Genomic DNA, 25473 nt, shown 5'->3' with positions numbered 1-25473 from the left:
ATTTAAACACGCCCGGGTCACATAACCACGTGACCATTGCATTTTTGTTTACAACGCGATTTGCCATGGAGAAACCGTGTTATTTAGTAGTTCTTCTTTGTTTTGAAAAGCGCCGAAGTGGGAATCACCTGAAATTGGCGCTCACGTGACCCAAAACGTGCATACGTCACAGGTTCATAATAGTCTTGAGGATTCCGTTATGTACATGGTTAGGTTTCGTATTTTTTATGCATTTGGCATTTTTTGGCAGAATTTTTGCGAAAATCAGTATGGAAGAGTTAAGCTTTAGAATGTATCTGACGAATACTGATTAATTCTGGTCAGTTGAGAAAACCAAATTGTTGTGAGAAATATCAACTGGGCCGGCTTTTAATTAATGCATAAACATCTTACTTTCAAACAGATTTATAGCATATGGCCGCAAATAATGTTCAACCTCGATTTGGAAATGTGATGGAAGTCAACAAAGTCGTATAGGAGGTTTTGGCGTGACGTCACAAGAGGGGTTTTCCGTTACTAAAAATAGATTGGCTGTCACACCTCTTGATGCGGCCATTTACATTGTATTAGAGTAAAGGTCGTCGGAAGACTAAATACTGACAATTTCACAAAACAAAACTACAAATACCCGTATTCTTTCTTAAAGTAAGACTTAGATCTAACTAAATGATATTTAAAACATAAAATAAAACATGTAATAGATTCTTATTTGATTATAATTATCAGTGGTCTTCAGCGATGCAAAATTAATTGTAAAAAGTGCAATGAATCAGTTATAAAACAAAGCCCTAAAAAAGCGCAATACATTATAATATTTCAATGTAGTTTTAATTTTCTTTTACATTAAATGAATTTTCGTTTTGTTTACATTGAATGAAAATATCAATAAATAATAGCTAGCTAGCATTCAAATGGAAAAAAAACACCTGCATGCATATTTTAAAAATTTAACTGTCTTTGCATGTATATACATGTATATTGAAAACTCTTTACTAGTGACAATGAGCAATACAAATCTAGCATTTTAAGATACCATAAATCTATACATTTAATTTATTATACGCAAGTATTTTTATCCCAACTATGATCAAACGTGATTGCTTGTTTTCATGATGATGATTCGAACACTGCAGTAACGCACGATCTTCACACGTTATAGCAGAGTTTTCATTTGCAGGTATATGCCCGTTAAATTTGTTAATTGTGTAGCAGTAAATGTGTACAATATTTTAAATTTATAGTTATTAAACACTTTATTGTTATGCTTAAACTGGGTAATATATATACACTGTACAGTTCCTGTTAATTCATTTGTGACAAATGTATATTTTTTAATTATGTTCAAATATTTTATTAAAGCATATGTTAAGTATTTGGCTTAAATGACGGCTCAAAATGCCAAGAGATGACCTGGAGGTATCATAAATTGTGTTTAATGACCAGACAAATGTGGTTTATTTAGGGTATAGGTCCCCGGGTTTATGACACTCTGTTTTCTTAGTAATTGTCTGGACAGTATCCGATCATAACGAGATAATCGGTTTGTGATGAACAAAGGGTCAATTAAACACTGGGTTCAAACTACTGAAACAAAGAGTGTCGAAATTGGTGTGAACCATTAAATAACAGTGATTTTTTTTGCCCAAAATTTACGGCCGATATTTGGCTGCTTCCCAATTGCAAAAATGACGTTTTTTCCCAAAAATCTGACCAAAATTTCCCCAAAAATGACCAAATTTTCCCAATTAAGCCAATAATATTACAATGTCATTTAGGTCTAGCGTAAATTTCGTAGAACGAGTGCCGATCGAGCTTGTCGAGTCTTCGCCGAATGACAACTGACTTACGAATGTTCGCGAATGTAGCCGAATACGATCTTATGTTGCTATCCACACACCTCTCTCTATATTGCGGAGGATACCGACGATAGTCAATGTATCCCGATTGTTAACGCCTGTTTTTACACACGTCCAAGATGGCGGCAAGCAGACGAGAAGTTTGCCATGAGCAGCGAAAATGAAAAATAACACTAAAATTAACAGCAGATAGCACATGGTTTTTAGGAGATAATTTAATGTGTGTGTCAATTAACGCAAAATACTATGTTTGAGATAAACAACAACAAATATTTATAAGAAATGTTCACAGTGAATGTGCGTCACGGAAATCTGTGTTGGAATATTGGAGTTCACAAAGTTAAAGCATTTAAGACGAGAACCGTTCGAAAATGGAAAGAGACAAACATGATTTGATTTATATGTTAGTGGCAGGGCTCAGCCTAGGTTCAAACTTGAGGGAGAAGTGACTTCTCCCTGAGCTGAAATTAGGGAGAAGTGAGGCCACTAGAAGGAGAAGTGATTTCTGTTCGGCGTTTAATAAAATTTTTGCTTGTTTTATACCCCTCATTACACCAAGCCTAAGTATCATCATAAATGACAAACAAATACTATTTTCAAATTCAATAAATCCTTACATATTAAGTCACATAAATCAATTCATACAAATAAAACTTGTGATTTCCATGTGCATCATAAAAAAAAACAGTACTTTAATAATGCAATGAAAATCCAAACCCTATTTACATCATAATGTACATGATAATTAGTAAGTGATTTTTTTCACCAAATTGGGAACAGGTGCAGTGCCAATGCCATCGGAAATTCTTCGCGTCATGAAAGCACCAAATTGTGGTAAAAACGAGTCAACAAAACACAATCTTAATGCATGGGACATATAGTATATCTATTACTGTTTATCCGAATGTATACATATCCGAAATATGTACACTTGAGAATGCCTTACCTGTTTCATTTAATAATCCAAATTTTCCTTGTTGTTATCTGGTTTAACAAACCTTATTACACGTACATGTTTGTTAAATCCAGTTAATGCTTTCTCCATTATTAAATCACCATTACTTGTAATTTGAATCGCCAGCTTTGAATTGAACGCGGGTTAAATGTTACAATACATCTGCCATTTGCAATGTCGAAGGTCATGAGTCATGACGTAGCAATTTTATTCTACTCGGATAATTTATATCTAATCGAGGAAATGTGTTTTCTCAATGTCTATTGTGTAGTATTAGGACTTGTTCAATAGAGTAATTAAATAGTAATTAAATTGAATGCGTTTTAATTCCCTTTTATTATTGTTTAATTTGAGTTACAATGCTATGACGTTAAATTTTATTTACACTTAAATGTATTATGAATATTGCTGGGCCAAGTGTGAGGTTGAGCGCTCTATAACCAGGTTTAAACCCCCAATGCTTTGCATTGACCGTTCCAAGGCGGTGACCCCAGCTTTATTCATATTTTGTGTTTATGTTGGTTTGTATTGTGCTGTATTGTGCTATTTGTACTGTTTGGGCAATCGGTCACTTGCCTTAAATAAAGGACCAACTAATTGATTTTAATGAAAATTCAATACTGCTCCAGCAGCTGGAGTTTCACTTCTTTATATTGTTAGTATAAAAATGAACTGTGATTCCAGTTTATATAAGATGGGTGTTACTCGTAATTATCGGTGGATTAACAAACTGACAAAACTTGCTGGACTTTTACAGTAGTGGATCTACGTAATTAATAGACCTTTGATCAATTTTGTTTTTCTTTAATAAGTTTTCCGACTTTCTTAAACCGTCTGTCAAAGACCTGTAATTATCGAATGGTCAATCAATTATCACGTAATCATTAGACAACTTACAGCAAAGAGGTTGCGGTATATAAAATTAAGTCGTTAACGTATGGATACGGTAGATAAAATTATGGAAATTAGCACTACAGTTTGCATGGGTGGGTTGTTAGTTTTCGTTTATATGGTTATGAATTAATGTCTGACAAAATGAATTGCACATCGACTGGATAATTAGTGTTTATGAGTTTTGAAACACGAAACAAGTAAACAGTAGAACATACTAGAATAAATCGTATTCATATTTGCTGTTGGGAATGTGTTGCGCGTGTAAACGTTTTTGAGGGTAAATACATGTCTATAACGACGTCATTTCATCGCTCAGGTAAACTACTGCATATGTACAGTTGACTCTCGTTATCTCGAAGTCGGCGGGAACAAGAAAAAATATCGAGATAACGAGAGTTCGAGATATCCGATAAGGCGTTTTCAAAGAAATATGAGACGAAAATTTACCTTGTTTTTAACATCTAAATACCAGCTAAGAGGTCTAACTAAAGCCGTCACCGTGTGGAATAATACTCTCTACCTGATATATACGCGTTTTTACGAGGCACGATTAATTTTGCTATTTAAATGCTTTAAATGACGTTTTAAGTATAACATAATTGCATGCGGTTATAATATTTCTAAACTGTCGAGAAAACATCCGGTAATGTTGCTATTTAAAGTTATGATGCAATTGACGTCCAATCAAGACGAGGGTTTTCCATCTGATCATGCGTAAATCACGTTCCGGAATACTGAACTGTACATGTACATTTTGTAGTTTGAAATGCAAAGTTCAATCGATTATTAGTAAAAATATAACTCAATGCATTTTGGAATATTGTTTGTAAAAACAATTAGTATTTCGGCTGTATATTAATTGCAGTTAATTGATGTTAAAGTGACAGTAAAAGTGACAGACCTTACTCAAGTGTTAATGGCTAACGACATTACACACGTATGATTATTGATGCAATTAACGGATCGATTTCCTACCGCACAGTATCGGGAGCAGCCGGGCGGAGCGGAACGGTGAAGTATCAAAGGAAAAATTTCTCACCTTTTGTTGACACTGGAACAGTTATTCGCACTTCGAGATAAACCATAGTAAAAACATGTAAAATCGGGACTCGGGACAATGTTTTATATCGAGATATCGAATTATTCGACATAACGAAAATCGACATATGCGATGTTTATTTATATAGATAAAGAAGGAAAAAAGTTGGGACATTGAGCTTACTTCGACATATCGAGAATATCGAGATATCCGATGTCGAGATAACGAGAGTGGACTGTATATACAATGCGCGCGGTAACTATCGATGTTAATGTACCGCTTAACTCCGCCTACAAGGCGTGTACTAATTGGGCTTGCAGAACAGAGAACTATCCAAACTGTCGGCGAAATGACACTCGCTATGATCTTTTGATCTAAACCGTTATTGTTTGGAGTGAATGCCCATGTATGCTAGTTGCCTGGATAAGCTTTCACAGCAGTCGATCTTTTGCTGTGATAATAAACTGATAACATAACAAGCGTCATCGGTGACTTTATGACATGTGAAAATAGAGAATTTTTAGATGAAAAAGTTGAGAGAAAAAACGTCGATGTTGTAAAAAAGAAGGCGAAGTGAACTTCTCCTTCATGTAATTTAAGGGCGACAGTATTATGTCCCAGGCGAAGATGTCGCCCACGTCGCCCTCACGGCCGAGCCCTGAGTGGATCTGTGTATATTCAGATTCATATGCATATTCTGCTTTATTATGTTTGTCACGCTGTATAGCAGGGCTCGAAATTAACTCTTTTTTTCTACTTGCAAAACATTGCGAGCTGCTTTAATACCAACTCGCAAAATCAAAAACAGTCGCGCAAATTTTGCAGGAAACATAAAAAAGTTTGGACATTAATTTAGTACTATTAAAACAAAATAAAAAGTACTTAACATACACATTTTATTTCTGCAATCATACAAAGATATCAGTTCCTTGGACCATAAGGGTATTGTTTTCAAATATAAGTGTGGCGTGTTCACTCAGAAAACAAAGTTTAAGTGTCAGTTTGGGATATTTTTAATGGGTTTTCAAATATTGAAAAAAATCAGTTATGATATCGTGTGTTGAGTGCGACTTCACCAAAATACAAATCAACGGTTAACTTTACTTTATCTTTCGTATTTTTATTTCCTTCTGTAGGCAAAAAGAAACTAATTATGTTTGGCTTCGACGCCATGTCTGTTCAAGTTCAATGAAAAAATGTGAATAGTAAACTGTTTCACGTTCTTTGTTCCAATACTATCCGCGTATTTGTACTATAAGTATACCAGTCTACATACAAGGTGCGCGCTTCCGCATACAGGTATTCATACGTTCTATAAATTGACCTACGGTTAAGCGTTCATGACGTCAAGTGCATTTATATTACTAGTTTTTTTCCCACTATTTCTTAACTCGCTAAACAATACTAGTGGCTTAAAACTTAACTCGCAATCAGTATTTTTCACTCGCATTTTGCGAGTGTGCTAGTGTTAATTTCGAGCCCTGTATAGTTTGGTGAAATATAGCATTGAACTGAAGATGCCAATTGTGCAAGATATTAAAAGGTAAACAAATGAAATGTATTATTTTAGCTCCATTTAATACAACATTAACACAGCAAAAACACAAAAGCGTGTTTGTTTATATTTGTTAATGTTTTCACAATATCATATTTTACTTTAAAAAACATCCTGAATTAAATTCATACTCTTAAAGAGATTATGATAAAATCATAATGGTACATGTATATTGTAGAATCTATAGATTATTGCAAGTTTAATATGCATGTGGAAGGATGTTAACTAAACGTTGTGAGAAGACATGAAAGCAACACTATATAATATAAAAATGCTGTCAAATATGAACTTAGCAATTTTTATTCTCTTCTTATAATCATATTTATAATGTTTCCAGTGTCCGACAAATTTCTTATTTTTCAGGGAGCCCACTGGGCTACCAATAAAAATATTTGGTAGCCCATATAATTTTCCTACAAAATGATAAGATGCAGGTTTTCATCTTTATTTTATTTCTTCATTTACATATATACATAATATGTATACATACATATACATAATACAGCAAGTAGTCTGATGTACACAGTCAATATTGTTAATTAATGTTACAGTACAGGCACCGTGTACTTAAATGTAAATGTACCAAAGAAAATCATATACTACATGTAGATATTACATGTATGTGCACATGTATGTGTACTTAAATTCGGACAGCACGTTAAGTTGGAAACGTAAATAAAGTGTTTAGATGATCAATACGACTGACTCGTATGGTGTTAATCAATGCAATTGCTCTTTTTAACAACAAATACCGAGTTTCAAGAAATCAAGAGTATTAAATCATTTATTTACTTGTGTCCGACTTTAAGTTCTGTCCGAATTTACGTATTGCATCCGTATGTTACGACACTAGTGTGCAGTCAGTATACAATACAATAATTGTTTCAATAATGAAGGAACTGATACAGTGTAACGGTAACGATACAGCGTGTTTACATTATATTTTATTAAGAGGAAATGTCAATGCCAAATAATTCGCGAGATACCCCGGTACTTTAGTTGAAATTCACAACGAAACTTTTAATGGAAATTAAATGATCTCAATGATGTACCCGCTACGAAATTTTTATTTACAAATAAAAACACCCATGCCAATTTGTGCGCGCTTTTTATCTGGACCAGGGGCCTATACGTTTGTATAGGTCCCTGTCTGGACAAAGAAATTCATTTATTAAATGTAGAATTTTGTAACCTAAAATAACTGTACACAACGTGTGCAAACCGTCGCAGGTGATTTACGCAAGTTGCAATTGAACGGTCCTGATTGGGAGCTTATTTCATCATATCTTTAAATAGAATCATATGCCGAAATTCAATTGACACTTTAGAAATTTCAAACGTTTGTGTTTATGACTCTCATCGTCTATATTACCCTCCCATAATTTGGTTTAAACAAAATTAAATTGGGCATATATGGGATTATTGATTAACAGTCGATCAATCCAATTATTAATTGACAATGCAAACTAATTATCAGGTGTTAACCGCGTTGTTATTAATATTCATTTTCGGTTTCGTTACCGTTTTGAAGAATCCGCTATTGTTTTGATTTATTTAATGTTCGGCATCCTTGGATATTTAACGACATCAAAAACGTAGTCGCTCTTACTCATTGTTGCGGTTAACAAAGAATTCCAAACTGCGAAATGATGTTGCATCATGTGCGCCAACTATCCAACCGGCTCTCATTATATTATTAGCAGACGACAAATGTTGATTCTGATTGAATGATTAAAATTCACTCTTACTGTTTACGACATTACCGCAAGTGATCGGTGACTGATAAGATAATTGATTGCACTTTGTTATCGGATTATAAACAAGACACGGTGTAGAAACACATGGTCAGCGTGTTTATTCTATGTATGTCTGTCAATAAAACGGGCTACCGCTCTTATAGATTTATAGTAGCCCGGCGGGCGTCAGCTGGAACATTTCAGTAGCCCGATGAAAAAATTCTGTAGCCCCCGGGCTCCGGGCAATGGATTTGTCAGACAATGATGTTTCCCACTTTCATCGTTTATCGCGCTATTTTTCCCAATTTCATGGTTTATCGCGCTAATTTTCCCAATCCAAATGCCACAGGCTGTAACAAAAAAAAGCAAAAAAAATCACTGAATAAAAGCAATTACATTTATCAAGAGGATTTAGTTAATCTGTAACAAGGTAAGTTTTTACAGACATATAGGTTCAAATCAGTTTCCATATGTTGATAACATGAAATCACTATATTCGTTTATTTTCGTCCTTATTTGTGTTCATTCATTAAATTTAATTTATTCTGAAAAAAATCTATTTCGAGAACGTTGTGGTTCTTAAAAATTGTCGCGAATATGTGTCAAGTTAAGATTATTATGATAACTTTATCACGATGCGGTTCATCAAATGAAAACAATAGCAAAATGGCCGCAGTGGTGACGGCCAAAATTCGAGCATGCGCAAACGTGACTTCATTATCGGAATCCCCAAAACCTCCTATATACATGTCAGCAAAACATACCAAAATGTTTGACAAAGAGTTGCTCCGATTACGACTCAATCAATGCGTTTTAAAGAACAGGCTTTGAAGATGCTGTGTGCAAAAAATCATCAAAAAATGTAAACTATTTATTGCGATACGCAGTCTTGAACATCAGAGTGATCTGCTATGGGTAATGATCCGGTAATGTTAACTTGACTGTATGAACAGACTTTCTTTAAAATATGCAACTTACATGTGTTGTATCTCTGTCTTGATTGGGTCCTTCTTGCATATACAGTACAGCCAAAGCGGCACAAACATAATCCGCGGCTACGCCACGGCCAGATAATTAGTCCGTGGCGGCCGAATCGTGTGTTCACGCGGCGTATCGCCGTGGCACTCGGCATCGATCCGCGCAACGACGCCGAGTCTGTATTAACCTCGCATACGTTCGCGGAGTAAATCCGCCGCATACGTACGCGGCGGATCGAGTGAAAAGATATCCACCTACATGTACATACATGTATGTGTAGCGTAGAATTAATTACACGCAACTGTTTATGTTTCGTTCGATTATCATTATTAAATTTGTAATCGGAAACACACTTCCAAATTTTAATGCTAACGCGTCCTTTGGCAAAATCTAGCGTCAAATAAACAGTGCTAAAATATCCTTTGTTTCATAAAAAGCGCGCGAAAATTATGCAGACATGTAGAACGTCGTTTGGAAAGTTTGGGTGTATTTTGTGTTGTATAAATACATGAACATCACGTCAGGCGTAAATCCCGTGTTCAGTGGAGAAAAAAAACGCCCCGATTAGACGTTATTTCATCATCTCTATAAATAGTAACAAATGCCAAAATGTATTTGATACTGAAGGAAATATCGAGAATGTTTGCGTATCGTAAATATTTACCAGCATTTGCTTTAAAACTGGAATATACGGGATTATCGGGTAATTAGTAGCGATATTAACTGTATAATATGAACAAAATAAAACGTGTTTATATACGCATATTCAAACAATAGTTATAATAAGCTGATAATTAACAAAACTACAAATACGTCGTCACCGTCTTGATTATTGATGTGGCTTCAAACTGCTAATTTTCTCAGCTAAAATATAATAGCGGAATCAACATGCAATTAATTTATAAATCCACCATATGCTGGAGCCTTGATCACGTGTATGTGCGAAAACATAATTACGTGACCTTGTTTATGTGTGAAATACATACGCTACGGGCGGGAAACAAACTTAATAATTGGCCAGACACATTATCTATGCTTACATGTATATGCTAATACAATCCGCGCACAATAAATTTATTATGATTTTAATTATTATTATACTTGTTCTTTCAAAATTTGTTAACTACATTTAACTAATAATTAAAAAAAAAATAATTCATGATCGCATCGACTCGGCATCATGTCGCGGACCGCTGCATGCCTCGGCGGACAGATGCGAAGTTTCGCGGCGAAATGCGACTTGCCGCCGCATACTGACGCGGCTTCAACGACTGACGCGGCATCGACTCGTTTCGCCTTGCCGCCGCGGATCGCGAAATACGTTTGTTCCGCTTTGGCTGTACTGTAGTATTCATGTAGTACACCACGAACGCCATTTCGCAATTAAACTAAGTTATGGCACTGCTTGTGCAATGAAAAATAAAGTCACACTATATGTGGTCTTACTCCTATAAATATGAGGTCGATTTTCATCGGGGTAGCTTACGTCTAATTATTTGGACTAATGTGGTCTATGCAAGTTAACAATAAACTTCTTCAACAATGAGATCGCTTAATTTTTTTTTTTAATCTAGAAGCATCATAAGGTTTATGGCATATTGTTATATACAATTACTTCCTTCAGGAGCCGCTGTTCGATTGACACGTCCCTTTTTCGAACCTAGAACACAATGTGCCGCAATTTTTATTTCAAGGTTCTTTTGATTGACTTACTTTTGCTTCAAAGGTAAACTTACACTAAACCCTTATCAGGATTAGTTGTTAAACCGGCTACGCACTTTAATCGATCAAAATTGTGTACCGAGATTTGTATTGCGAAATGTTATGCACTGTGCCGATTTTTAAAGCGTTTTTTAAATTTTTCAATGCGTAAATACGCAGATGCGCATCTTATCTGGAGCTCTGTGCACGATCAAGTATTTGTTAGAAATAATGATGTTGGTGGTGGTTGTGTCTTATATTATTGGCTTGAACAGCTGTTATGTTTTGGGGTGAATTCTTTCCATTAGGTTCCATTCTTAATAAAAAAATATTCAAAAACTCAATTAGTAAAGCAGTGCCGACAGACCGTTTATCAGTTAGGTCACGGAGTGTTTATTGATAGGAGATGAATCGAGTATTTGACCCTTACTGTAGTAAATTCAATCTTATGCAAAAACTATTCATCCGATTTTATTGGTTTATACGTTATCTTGTTGCTTATTAATTCCTCTTTCATTTTGTTTTTAACTTTTAGTATATTCCCGTGGTTATTAATGGATTTATAGCGAGTTAAACACAAGAATTACACATTTTATGTTTTACCACCGCGCGTTTTACCGTGTTGTGGCTATCGATCTTTTACAATTAGCGTACATCGAAGCGCCGTGGTTATACATTTTGATGTACCCATCACTCACGTCTTTTGAATTAAAGTTTCATTGCTAGGCCGATTTTGACAAATTATATATCATTAGAAAGCCTACGTTACGTAGTAAACAGATATATAAATATATATTAAATTTTTCTTCTGATTTCGGCAGCCCGGCGAGTTATAACTTTAACTTTTGCAAATATCATACCGTTTTGGAGTTTTAGAATCTAGATTTACGGTTGACATGTTCGTACTTAATACCAACCTGTCTGTCTGTCTGTTTAAGGTCGCCGTGGTGTAATGGATATGGTGTCCGCCTAGCGACCGGGAGGTCACGGGTTCGATCCCCACCGCGGGAGCGTTCTTTAGATCTCCTCCAAAGACACCAAGTACTGGTTCGAGGCCCAGGAAACGGACTCGAGAGCGTTTACATAAGCCTTAGGCTTTCGATGCAATCGAGCTAAAATAAATAGGTTTAAACTAACTATTTTATATGTAATATAGAAGGAAACTAATTGCGCATGCGTAACCTTTAAGCACATCCGACCAAGTTAGTCGTCTGCCAGAATTTTGACAATTGACCATCAAAAACTCTCTGTATTGCAAAACATAACTGCCAGATGTCATTTGACCCAAATTAGGGCTGTTTGCAATTGGGCTGTTGCACTTGGGGTCATAAGGGGAGTAAATGCTGGAAAATCACACCGAAACCGTTGCCTGAGACATATTCTAAGACTACTTTAACACTCTGTATTGTTTTTCAGTGACATTTGGACATTAATTTGCATCAATCTCAATAATGAACTTAATGCATGTCTCTACTTCACCACAGAAAACCCGATACCTTGCGGGTCGTGTAATACCATAGAGGACAGTGCTGTGCATTTTGGCATGAACTTTCATAGGGTAATAAATTGGAAAAATTAAAATTTTCAAAGTCAAATTTGAAACAACTGTGTATTAACATTGATAACAAAGGTATTGGCCTACATGTAGAAAAAATCCTGACAAATTTGCTTAAAAAAATAGCGAAATGTGGCTCCCTGAAGTAGAATATCGGACAAAACGGGCCATGTTCTGCTTTAATTTGCAAGCCACTACAATAATTAAAGGATGTATACAAACTTTCACGTGTCTGCCATAACCTCTCAGCAGGGTTTCTCCAGAAAACTATTTATTGTGGAGAAATTTGCGTTTTAAATGACCGTATTGGGAAAACATTGATACCATCTGGGGAAAACCAGGAAACCATATGTGGGCAGTGACTTTATAATTCTTTTTCAGACATGTTGTTGCAATTTCTTTGCTTTATAGAGGCCTACAGTAAGTGTATGTGGGCACATATGCATTCAATTGTACTGTTAATGCCTTATATATGATCAATAGTGCCTTTTCAACACTCTCGAGTTTTATTTCTTTTTACCCACATTATTTTGGAAAATATAAAGAAAGGCTTGACTGCTTTGTCGCATACATTAATTGGTTAGGTACATAAAATGATGTCTTAATAAGTGTATATGGTTTTTTTTTTGTATAATATTTATGTGGCGTGTTCTGAGACTTTTGGTGCTAATTCGGCAAGTTTCATAATGAGAAAAACTCATTAGAAATAAAGTCGCTACACTTGCGCTTTTGTTACGATTGCCTTAAGTTTTCTGTGATTTTACTATTAAGCGTATTTAAGAAACATTAAAATCGGCACAGACTGGCCTTGGAAAGAATTGTCTATCAAACAATATAATAGTTGATTTTGACCTTTTAATTTCAATGAGCTGACTTGTTACTCCCTTTTTAACGAATTTGGCCATTGCTAGTTTATAGCCGCAAACAAGACTTCAACACATGACGTTGATACAGATTTTATACATTTAACCACACAAAGTACAGTTGATTAAAAGAATAACACTTACCTTGTTCACAGACAAGTTTAATCATTGTTATGAATTCTTGAAGGATATTTGCTGGAAAACTTAACAAATAAGTTATTAAATGATTACACTTTTAGTCATTTGTTAAAACATAATGTTTTTGTTATTTTAAGTGTTACAATTTTAACGTAATTCCCTATGTGTTCGATAACTGGTTCGTCCACCATATTGTCAATAATAACCGCAAGGGGAGTTAGACAGTATAGATAGATGGTTAGATATTTGACCTTCTTGAGATGAAGTTTGATACGTTATTAATACCACACCGCCAGAAAACACTAAGCATGTTTGCTAAATGCACGTGATATAATTAGAGGATGAAATGCAACACTGTGCAAAAGCAACTTTTCCTGTCTATCCCACTTGCAGATGTAATAATGCAAGTTGCCAACCAAAATGGGACAATAAAAGCTCATATTACAGCTAGTTGCTGTAACGAATTTACAATCGCAAGCAGTCTTTGATTTTGTGCAATGACAATGATAGATTTAAGAGTAACAATAGCTCTCATGTTGATATAGTATGTTTGAATGTTGAAGACATTTTACCTATACTCCCTTTATTACAGTATGCATTTTAAATAATTTATATTCCATTCCACCTGTGATCTTAACGGTATGTGTTGCGCAAAATTCATTTATGCATCTACATTTGAGGTTTTTAGAACCCAGGAAGGGCCAATGTAATGTTTCTTTATCAGAGAACACAGTGACCTTTGACCTAATTGCCAAATAATGTAGTGTGATAATGTAAAACTCATTTAGGTCAGGTGTATCTACATAGGAAGTCTGAAGATTGCAGATGGAAGCATTTTTGTTCTGAAGACAACATTAAAGTTTTCTATTGAGGTTGAAGTGACATTGACATTTGACTTTGTGATCTGTCACTTGATTTGACCTGTAAAACTCATAGAGGTGCATCAATATATGAATTTTGAAGGCTGTAGGTGGAAGCACTTCCATTATACAGTTATAAAGTGATAAAGTTTTCTATAAGAGATTTAAGTGACTTTGACCTATGACCTAAAACACGGTGGGGTGTATATATAAAGTTAATAAGGTTGCATCAACATATGAAGTTTGAATGTTGTATGTTCATTTGTTCAAAATTTATTTCATGAAAAAAAATCGGGCGGACAAACGGACAAAAAATCTGGAGGGACGTGACATACTGGGACAGAGACGGTCGGGACAAACTAATTCCTATATAGCCCCCAAACAGACTTTGTTGCGGTATAATAATGTGTGTGTGTGGGGGGGGGGAACACTAGCATTGTAGCTTTTTACATATCTAAAGTGGACATTGAATAACCACATTATATATAAGACAAAGGATTCAAGTTCTGAAATGATGTTGGATGAAAGACAAATAATATCATTGAATGTATTAAATAGCATTAAAAGTACATTTGTATGCATATGTGCCCACATACACTTAGGCCTCTACAAAGCAAAATAATTACATTAAAATGGCGGAAAATTAGGTTTTTTGTCACGAAAAAGAATTATAAAGTCACTGCCCACATATGGTTTCCTGGTCTTTCCCAGATGGTATCAATGATTTCCCAACATGGTCATTAAAAACACAAATTTCTCCACAATAAATAGTTTTCTGGAGAAACCCTGCTGAGAGGTTATGGTAGACATGCGAAAGTTTGTATAAATCCTTTAATAATGGTAGTGGCTTGCAAATTAAAGCAGTTTTTTTCTCCCTTAAATGCCTGAACATGGCCCGTTTTGTCCAATCCTCTACTTCAGGGAGCCACATTTCGCTCATTTGTTTAAGAAAAATTGTCAGGATTTTTTCTGCATGTAGGCCAATACCTTTGTAATCAATGTTAATACACAGTTGTTTCAAATTGAGCTTTGAAAAATTTAATTTTTCCAATTTAATTACCCTATGTAAGTTCATGCCAAAATGCACAGCACTGTCCCCTATGGTATTACACTACCCGGAAGGTATCGGGTTTCCTGGGGTGTACTTCATCTGTATTTATTATTATTGTTTACTTTTTGAGCCTTTTACTGTTAAAAATGCCTGCTATAATTATATGTTTATTGTATCCATTGTTGCATGAAATTAATTTTCAACGACACTGACACATATCTGCCGACTCATTCTGCTGATATCACCATTGAATGTGTAGATATTCTAGTGCTTCCGTATGAAAATATTGAATAGTTTAAGTCAGCGTTTACAAAGTACAAAGCAGTTTTCTAAATTAACTATACTCTTTATTTTTATCGGATGTTTGTTATATATTTTACCGTTATAAATTATTAATTATCATGGGTATTAAACAACTTATAATATAAACTATACTAAATTACATTTGCTGCTTGTACATTGCGCCAGTCCAAACCAACTGCGTTTAGATATTACATATTAATTCATAATGAAACAAAGTTTCACATTTCTTATTTCGGTTGCAAAGTTTAAAATTGTAAATGGTTTCTAATTTAAAATTTTAAAACAATAATGCGCAAAAAACAGAACTATGCACTTGTGTAATGTTATTGGGACAGCCCTCGTACATGAACAGCTATCAGAAAGTAACAGTGATTGTTTTCAAATTCATTGAACGCGTTACAAGTGAGTATATCCGTTTTATAGCAAATCTGAGTCGGTTTACAATACTACAAGCAAAAAATACTTTTAATGGGTTTATAAGATATAATTGCTAAGTGAATCTTTTACTGAAAAATAATCACTTTACAGCTCATTTCTTTGTAAAATATTGACTTAGCTAGATATATGTAATAAACCCGTTAAACGCATTATGGTGCAATGTTTTAAGAATAACTTATTACATCAATGTAAAGAAGTGAAACTCCAGCTGCTGGAGCAGTATTGAATTCTTATTATATACGATTAGTTGGTCCGATTGCCAAAACAGTACAAAACGGCACAAAACAGCAAAATACAAAACAACATAAACACATATAATAATTAAGCTGGGGTCACCGCCTTGGAACGTGGGTTTAATCCGGTTAAAGCATTGGGGGTTAAAACCGGTTTTAGAGCGCTCAACCTCACACTTGGCCAAGTAATATTCATGATACATTGAAGTGTAAATAAATTTTTACCTCATAGCATTGTAACTCAAATTTAACAATAATAAAAGGGAATTAAAACGCATTCAATATAATTACCTTTTAATTACTCAATGGTAGGAAAGATACCAGAGCAAGAGAGTGACATCTTATTTTAGGAACGATGAAATAAAACTACAAACAAGTGTCAACTTCATTACTTCTTTTTAGAAAAAGATTTAAGAATATAGCGTCATGTAGTAAATATTTTGGATCATCATCGCGCAAACATTATAACTAACTTTATGCACAATATTTCATTTCATTAAAATGAAAATTATATAAAATGTCTCGTTTTTTTTTAAGTTGAACTCGGTTGTCCTGGTAAACGTTGGATGATTGGCATGCATGTAAGTATAAGATGGAAACGGGATCTGAAGGGAGTGAAAATGTGTGGTCAATGCAGGTCAGCTCAGTTCATGATAAGATTTAAGATGACTGAGTATTTGTCTATATGCAATTTATTGGAGAAACTGGTTTGGGAATCAGATGCATTATTAGCTTGCAATTTGTTAAAATACCTAACTGATAACAAGAAATAATTACTTTATTTTCATGAATTGTCATGTAAATGCTTCAACTATCAAGGGTATTACACAACTAATTAGTATAGCATAGCTCAAATCATACGTCTATTCATTATCTAAAATCGAATGCCTGATTCTAATGTAAAATTGAGTCGATTCTTAAAAAAACATGCATGTTGTCGGGCATATTAAATAGTCCTCTAGCACTCCACACTAAACTTGGTTTTCCTATTTCTGTTATATCTCATTCTTGATTTGAATCGTTTGATTTCATTAAAATTTGGAGATGAAAATTACAATCGCAATTGTATAGTTCATGCCCAAGACATGTAGTGTGGTTTTCCAATTTAAAATACAACCACTATTTTATATTGCATGAAAATACCATAAAGTGCGCCACAGTAACATGTTGTCGTTACTTCATTTTGTCTCAATCAATTTGTTTTCTCTATAGACAATATTGCAAAACGAGAGTCAAGGTTAAAAAAATGCTATTCTCACTTCATTTTATACCAAATCCTAGATGATCGGTTCATTTCAAAGCGAGTAGTGTCGTTTGAAAGTGAAAAGATAGCGAAGTTCGATATTTTATATCATAGTCACACCAAAAGGGAAAGCATCATCAACAATTATATTTTGTATTGTATTTGCACGTGAAAACCATGTGTTAAATGCCCGCTTCAATACCGACTCATCGATAGATTTGTATCGGCTGTTGAAATATTATCCGAAAAAGGCGTTATATTCGAAACGAAGATGTTTTCAATTTTACAAGATAGACAATACAAGATTATCCCATTGCAGTACCTTGGTAAAGAAAAGCAGTAGCATATATGCTAACCATTTGGACACAATTACGGAAACCAAGCATTGAAAACGTACCTGTCTCAGCCAAAACTAATAATGCAAGTAGAAATTCAGTACCCGTGCTGTGAAACTGGCTGAGCCTATGCTTGCCATTTTGGAGCAAGTCAATTAAATATGTACTGAGAGCGAAACACTCTGCGAGTATTTTATTAATTTGTTAACCAGTCCTGTATTCAAGTATGCACAATGTACAAGCCTGTGTGTGGGTACAAGTTCGTCACCGGGTAGATCAGGAGAACCTGTGGGATCTTATACGTAATATATGAGAACCTGTCCCACAATCGAATAGTTATAATGTTTTGCCACAACATTTGCTTAATATGTGGGTACCTGTCTATTAACTGGAGTGGAAATGTGCCGACCATGGCTTATGCCTACCAAGTGAGTACAGTTGGATTGTAGTTCAGTACGTGGGAAGTAGTAACGAATGCATTAGTCAATGCTAGCATCAAATATTTCAGCACCTGGGTAGTAAACATGTAACAGCAATAGGCGCATCGAATACATCACATATTGTACAATTTCTTATGATAAATCTAATTGGTTTATTATAATTAAGTTCCTTGTGTTCAGTGTTTGCTGAATTTGGTATAAGAGTGGTGCTTTTGGACCTCACCAAGTTCACCAAAATACATACACACGAACTGCAATTGCCTCTTTAATAGCTAGTTTCAAGAACGAGATACTACAAGTACTGAAGTAACCTTCTTCATTTTTACGCCTCGTGACTAAAACGTACATAACGTACATTAAGCATGTGAAAGTGTCGATATTGGTGATGTTATTGCCTTTCAGATTATGTTTGCAATATTTGTAATTAGTATAAAAATTGGAGACCATATCATTAATCGGTAAAACATTGTTTCGCAGTTCACATTTTCAGTTTTTAATTTATTTTTTTAGTTAATCCAAAAGTCCCTGCTAATGAACGACACAAGATTGACAGACTTGTCATAAACATATATTATATTTCAATATGTGATGTTAATAAAGCTACGTGAGTATGTCGGTTTGATCACATAATTTGCTTACATACTTTTTTTAATTCAACATATGGCGATATTTATTTAAATGCGCACAAATCGCGATCAGAACCACTATCAATTTGACACTTACTACACACAACACTGAGCATGCGCATTATTTGAAAATAAATATCTTCAGTTAAGGCGACCATCGTTCGCTTGAGTGTATACTTCAGAGTATTGTAGATATTTCGAGTATTGCGAAGTATCCTTTACTCTTCATTGTGGAAACCGGATTCGTCAATTGAGAATGATCACGTTCAAACCAAGCTGAGACTAACATGTTGTTTCGTATACTTCGGAGTAGTGTACATATTTTTGATTACATGAAAATCTCTTTTAGTGTTACCTCGGAATCAAGATTCGTTTGTTTAAGCATGTATATTACCAATAAAACTCATGTTGTGACATAAGAAAAGGCTATTATAATATCACAACAGAATCGATTATAAAATAGCTACGTTTTAAGTTAACTTACTATATTGTCGCTATTGCTGGCTTGGGTTTAAATGTTTATTTTTAGTTAAACAAAACATTTGTGCTAATGAACGACACAATATTGGCAAACTAGTTATATACCTACATTATATTTCAATATGTGATGTAAATAAAGCTACGTGAGAATGTAGGCTTGTCATATACATATATTATATTTAAATATGCGATGTCAAAAAAGCTACATGAGTATGTAGGCTTGATCACATAATTTAATTACATATTAGTTTTAATTCAACATATGGCTGTATTTATTAAATGCACATAATTGGCGACAAAAACCACTATCAATTTTGCATTTACTACACACACCACTGAGCATGCGCTATCTATCTTATCTGTCTGTCTGTCTGTCTGTCTGTCTGTCTGTCTGTCTGTCTGTCTGTCTGTCTGTCTGTCTGTCTGTCTGTCTGTCTGTCTGTCTGTCTGTCTGTCTGTCTGTCTGTCTGTCTGCTGCCTGCCTGCCTGCCTGCCTGCCTGCCTGCCTGCCTGCCTGCCTGCCTGCCTGCCTGCCTGCCTGCCTGTCTGTCTGTCTGTCTGTCTGTCTGTCTGTCTGTCTGTCTGTCTGTCTGTCTGTCTGTCTGTCTGTCTGTCTGTCTGTCTGTCTGTCTGTCTGTCTGTCTGTCTGTCTGTCTGTCTGTCTGTCTGAATCTTATTGATATTCAAGCTTAAATAATTTAAATAAGCACGCTCATTTCATACACACTCGTAATTTAAAATCAACCCCCCGTTTTAAAATATCAGCTTTATCACACGAGCTTCAAGCGTGACTGTGTGTCATTGAGACACCAAACAGCTCACTTCTTTTGACCGAATCTATTGCGTTGTGATCTTTAACCTAGTGCAAGCGTCTAATTAAAATAATTTGAGATTTAATAACATATCAATGTACAGATTCACCTAAACAGTCAATTAGAAATGGTTAAAAGCGTAAGCTTACAATATTTATAACATAGATTTATTCGCACATATCGATAATTATTTAAAAATAGAAATTCGGGAACAGCATTTAAATGAGCGATGTAAGAATTGGAATTCATAAAAATACCAGCGTAACGTCGATAGACACAACACTGATCATACATTATATAATTAAATAGCTACTTACATTGTTGGTAAAAGTTTCGCAACTTATTCCAGAAGTTCTAACATGGCCGCAATAACCTGCCTTAATTTTGCATTGTGGGAAACTACCGCGCTGCCTCACGCAGTGGCAACTTCATTATACTATCCAATCATATTGAGTTATCAAAGCTACCACGTGCCGAACGCCTTACACCTATTTATAGAATATAACCATATATGTGCCTAAGCCCGCCGTGGATCGTCCATATACCATATATGGTATTATAATCTTAAAGCTTATATTGCGTGACGACACATCCTAGAAGATAAGTTCTGTTTTATAGATTAGTTAAAGTGTTTCAATAAAGCGGACCTGCACACTCCAACCCCTTCATGGAAGATGTGTTTCTTCTCATTAATACGGAAGATTTAATACGGCAGGTCTGTTCATAATGTCATATCTTCAAGTGCAAGTATGTGATGAACGGAAATAAGGCCGCCGAAAGGAAATCTGAATGCACTTGGCCGAACCGGAAGATATATTTTGTTTTTAAGAAAAGGGGTCATTATAGGAGAATAGCCATTTAAATGTTATAACGCACGCCATTGTACGTCTCACTAAAACCCAACCTAAAAAACAATCCAGAAAAAGAGTCAGCCGAACTGGAAGTCAACATAAGGTCTGCTGGCACTTAGTCGCTACTGTTGGATTGCTTTTATTTGTCCGAAAAGGGCAATTAAATATGCATACCCATTCACTAAAAAATATCACACACTGCATTATGTCACCCACCCTAATTCAAACCCCGGCCCGTAACTATGTCATACGTACAGGCAAAGGATGGGAGGTATATGTGCAGCAGGTCGCTACCTGGGCAACATGATTTTTTGAAAGGAGCCCATGCAAGTGAATACCTATGTACTGGAAATAACGCACACGGCATGAATGTATGTCTTCCTTACAATCACCCTTATTAAAACCCAGACTCGCATGTACGTCAACCAAACAAATAGACGACGTATGGTGTACGAACATCAGGTCTTTCTACCCGGGTAAACTTCTGCTTTTCAGGAAGGGGTCATTTATGGTGCATATCTCTTCACTTGAAAAACGAAGAAGACATGTATGTACGTCCCTATGAGATTCAACCAAATAAAATTCTTTGCCCGAGGACATCGTTCAGCAGGTCGCTTCCGGGGTTTAACTCTTGATTTTCATAAACGGATTATTAAAATGGAAAACCCACTGAACAATAGAAACATCCTTAATTAAAATCCTTGCCCGAAACAAGGTTAGTCCGACAGCAAGTCAGCGGATGGTCTGTGAGAACTAGGCTGCCAACAGGGAAACAATATTGTTCTGTAGATTAGGGCCATTTAAATGGTATTCGCATTGACTGGAAATAATGATTTCGGCATGTATGTATGTCCCTCTTACACCCAGAGTAGGTCATCAAGACAGGTTGCCGACGGGCAGTGTGCGTGCACTTGCTCGCTACAGATGGATAGCGTCTAATTGTTGGAAAGGGGCTATTAAAGGTACATACCCATTCACAGAAAATAACTTTCGCGGCACACGTATACGTTTCACCGACGCCAACAATAATTAAAACCCCGGCTTGACATTAGGTCAGTTTATAGGCAGCCGACGGGAGGTTTTCATGCAACATTTTGCTAACGGGAATTTTCTCTTGTTTGTAAGAAAAGGACCAACACATGTGAATACTTATTTACGTATAATGCCTCACTCGGTACGTGTGTACGTTTCTCTGCCTCCCAACTTATTAAAAATTTGCAGACATTATAGACGAACCACCAAGCTGTTATGCATTCTTTAACAGCAAAATTTAAATTCAAAAGCTAATACGATCGTAGGAAGAGTAATCAAGCATCGTGTTTTATATGAGTGTTTTTTCGGCTACTGGCATTTATTTATCGATTAACATTGTATATGATGAAAAACGTACACCAGTTTACATGTAAACGACACTTGTTTCCTTTACATAACACACATGTAACTTATACGTATAGTTAGGACCGTTATTTTGCTTGCTCGAATAGTATCTTAAACACTGCTTGTATGGAAACTTAATTTTAAAAATATACGTTGGTTCATCATCAACCGACAACCCCCATTCCACTACTAGTGCCATAGTATCGTTAAAAACCATGTCATTTCCACTAGTGTCGTTTTTTGTTGCACAAAACCTGATTGTGGATATGAAACAGCTTTGCTTTATTATAACTATAAATAGATTAAGGTTAGACACAATTAATTGCACAGTTCGTTGAATGTAATTATGTTATCAGGCTTCTGTCAGCCTACCAAGTTAGAATTGTTAAGTGCTTATTAAATGCAGCAAGTGCGCGTGATTAGTGCTTTTATCTCCCTACATTGGCTAATCAATATTGTAACCTGTTCGTCCTTCAATCCGTCCTTACGTCCGTCGTAAACACTTTTGTGCCCGGAGCTATGTCTCGGAGATTGTGCCGATTAAAATGAACATATGTTTGAGTATATATATATATAATAGTATAATGCAAGTCAAAGCCGTTGCAATCCATTTACAGAAGGCGGTAGTAGATAATGAAAAACAACTTAAAACCAAAATATGACACACAAAACTAGAAAGCGGACATGGAAACCATGGTAAATGCGTACATGTTGAAGTTCTAGAAAGAAGTCTTTCACACCGCAAACATTTGAACTTGTACGCAAGTGCGGTAAAACAGTTGTTGTTCAACTGTAACGCCATTATTAGCCCCTTCCAGAGCACGTGTTTACCCATAAATGACTGAAATTAGATGTTCTATGTTCCGTCTTCGCGTCGTTTTTCAAAAATTGGAATGAGTGAGCATGCGTACATATTGATCGCATAGGAAATCGCTACCGATCAATTATACATTATATTACTAATACAATATGTTTTTCATCGAATGCAAATGAATGAAAATAATTTAAGAATAGCCATTAACCGTCACAGAAAAAAAATTATGTTTGCAGGACACCGACGGTGATACCACAATTATGTTCACGTCTAGATTTACATTAGTATTTCCCTGAGTTAAAATTTCGTGCGCGGATCATAACTACCTTAGTATAAAAAGTGTTTAAAAAACAACTTAGAGACTCACACACAGGAAGGTGTGCACGTATTGAAAGTAGACCTTGAAAGCCAGTGCAGCATACAAGGGCATCAACGCTTAAATCTGTATTTATAGAATTATTGTACGTTGTTTATCGGGTGTATAGTCCATTTATCAGGTGCAACATAACTCGGCAAGGACTGTATTTACAAACATACCTAGTATAAGATACAGAGCTCGCGAGCCAATTTGTTGCATGTTTTGTGATTATGTGAAGCATATTTGTCGAATTGAAGAAGTTAGTACATTTTTTAATATTATGTTTCATATGTTGGACCAGTCCAATATTCAAATTGAAGCAAATCTTCGAAACTTTTAAATAATGAGGAAAAATGCGAGGTCTTCATAGAACATATGCATTACTCTTCATATAATTTTCCAGAATAAATAATGTAAATTTCTAACATTTTTTATTTTTATTGATAAAATCAACATGCCTTTGGGTTCCCAAAGTTGTAAAGGCTCAAATCACAACTTTACCAGTACAAATTCGGGGGCATTTAGCTTCAGCATTGACAAGATTTACATCAATATATTAAACGTTATGCCAAGCTTATTTACAACGACGCTTTACCTTCAGAATGAACACAAAAACAAGCCAATTGGAAATAAATATTTTCAAAAGTTTGAATGAGTGAGCATGGGTAAAGTTTGAACGCTTAGGAAAGCGTTACCGATGAATTACGTATTACAAATACAATACGTTATTCATCTGATGAAAATGAATACAATGGGCTAAACACGAATGGGAAACCGTTGAAGCAAAAACGACAAATGTGGAACACAGACGGTGAGCCTTCAATAACTTTAACGTCATGATTTACATTACTTTGCCATGAGTTTAAATTTCGTGCGCGGACCAAAACTCACTTAGTGTTTAAAATTTTTAAAATACAAATTTGAAACTCATACATAGAACGCGTACAGGACTTTGAAAGGCCACACTAAAAGCCAGCGCAGAATACAAGGACATCAACTCTTGAATATGCATTTATATAATTATTGTACTTTGTTTATTGGGTGCATAGTTCATTCTCAAAACTCGGCAAGGACTGTATTTAAAAGATATGCCTAGTACAAGATCCACAACTCGCGTGCCAATTTGTTGCATACTTTTTACCTTTTGCGCACATGTGGAGCATATTTATCGAATTGAAAAAAAAACGAATGGAGCATTCTCCGGTTTAAATTGAAGCAAATCTTCGAAACGTTTAAATAATGAGGAACACTGCGAGGTCCTCATAGAACAAATGCATTTCTCTTCATATAATATTCCGATATAAATAATTTAATTAAAAACATTTTTGATTTTTATTGATAAAACAACATGCCTGTTTTCAGAAAGTTGTAAAGGCCCATATCAAAACTTTTATTACCAACAAAAATTCGGGGGCATTTGGCTTCAACATTGATAGCACTAACTTCAATTTATTAAACTTTTTCCCAAACTGTTTTAAAATGACGCTTTACTTTCGGGATGAACACATAAAACAAGCTTATTGAAAATAATAAATATTATCTTAAACATTCAAAAATTAAGAGAGTTGATAAGTTTAACAATATTTTTTATTTTATCTATTTCTTCAAAAGACAAGAGTATTAAAACACCGAATACATCTGCAGGAAAGAAACTCTCGAAACATTCGTTTTTCTATGTACACAATATTTAACATTAAGCGATTGTCTCATACAAAGTTATTTCATTTATTTCCTTAAATATATGTATTTCTTAAAATCTGCTTTCACTTAAATAGCGATGACACATCAGCGAAAGAGTATCCTTCTGTCATGAAGATCCCTTATACTGAGGCATGTGTCAAGTACTTGCTTGATTATTATATTTCTTGTTTAAATTGCTTAAGTATACATAATTAATACAGTAAGCTAAAACTATTATAAATTAAACACGAAGCCTGACCTACGATTCGTAACTCGACACATTATGTGAAGAAATTTTTAAC

General features: G+C 35.0%; 3 protein-coding genes across 3 annotated transcripts in view; all 3 read right to left on the bottom strand.

The window, feature by feature from the left end:
• The window catches only part of LOC127845416 (uncharacterized), a 577557-nt gene extending 568508 nt beyond the window's left edge, over positions 1–9049 (bottom strand). The window contains exon 1 of the mRNA XM_052376315.1: positions 9014–9049. The gene's annotated coding sequence lies outside the window, so the exon portion shown is untranslated. The remainder of the gene's footprint in view (positions 1–9013) is intronic.
• The window catches only part of LOC127845424 (uncharacterized), a 564768-nt gene extending 544241 nt beyond the window's left edge, over positions 1–20527 (bottom strand). The window contains exon 1 of the mRNA XM_052376326.1: positions 20409–20527. The gene's annotated coding sequence lies outside the window, so the exon portion shown is untranslated. The remainder of the gene's footprint in view (positions 1–20408) is intronic.
• Positions 1–25473, bottom strand: part of LOC127845915 (uncharacterized) — a 462977-nt gene that overhangs the window by 369718 nt on the left and 67786 nt on the right. The window lies entirely within an intron of this gene.

This window comes from Dreissena polymorpha, chromosome 9, assembly GCF_020536995.1.
Source record: "Dreissena polymorpha isolate Duluth1 chromosome 9, UMN_Dpol_1.0, whole genome shotgun sequence".
NCBI lineage: Eukaryota > Metazoa > Mollusca > Bivalvia > Myida > Dreissenidae > Dreissena > Dreissena polymorpha.
This window is presented reverse-complemented; position numbering and strand designations above follow the sequence as displayed.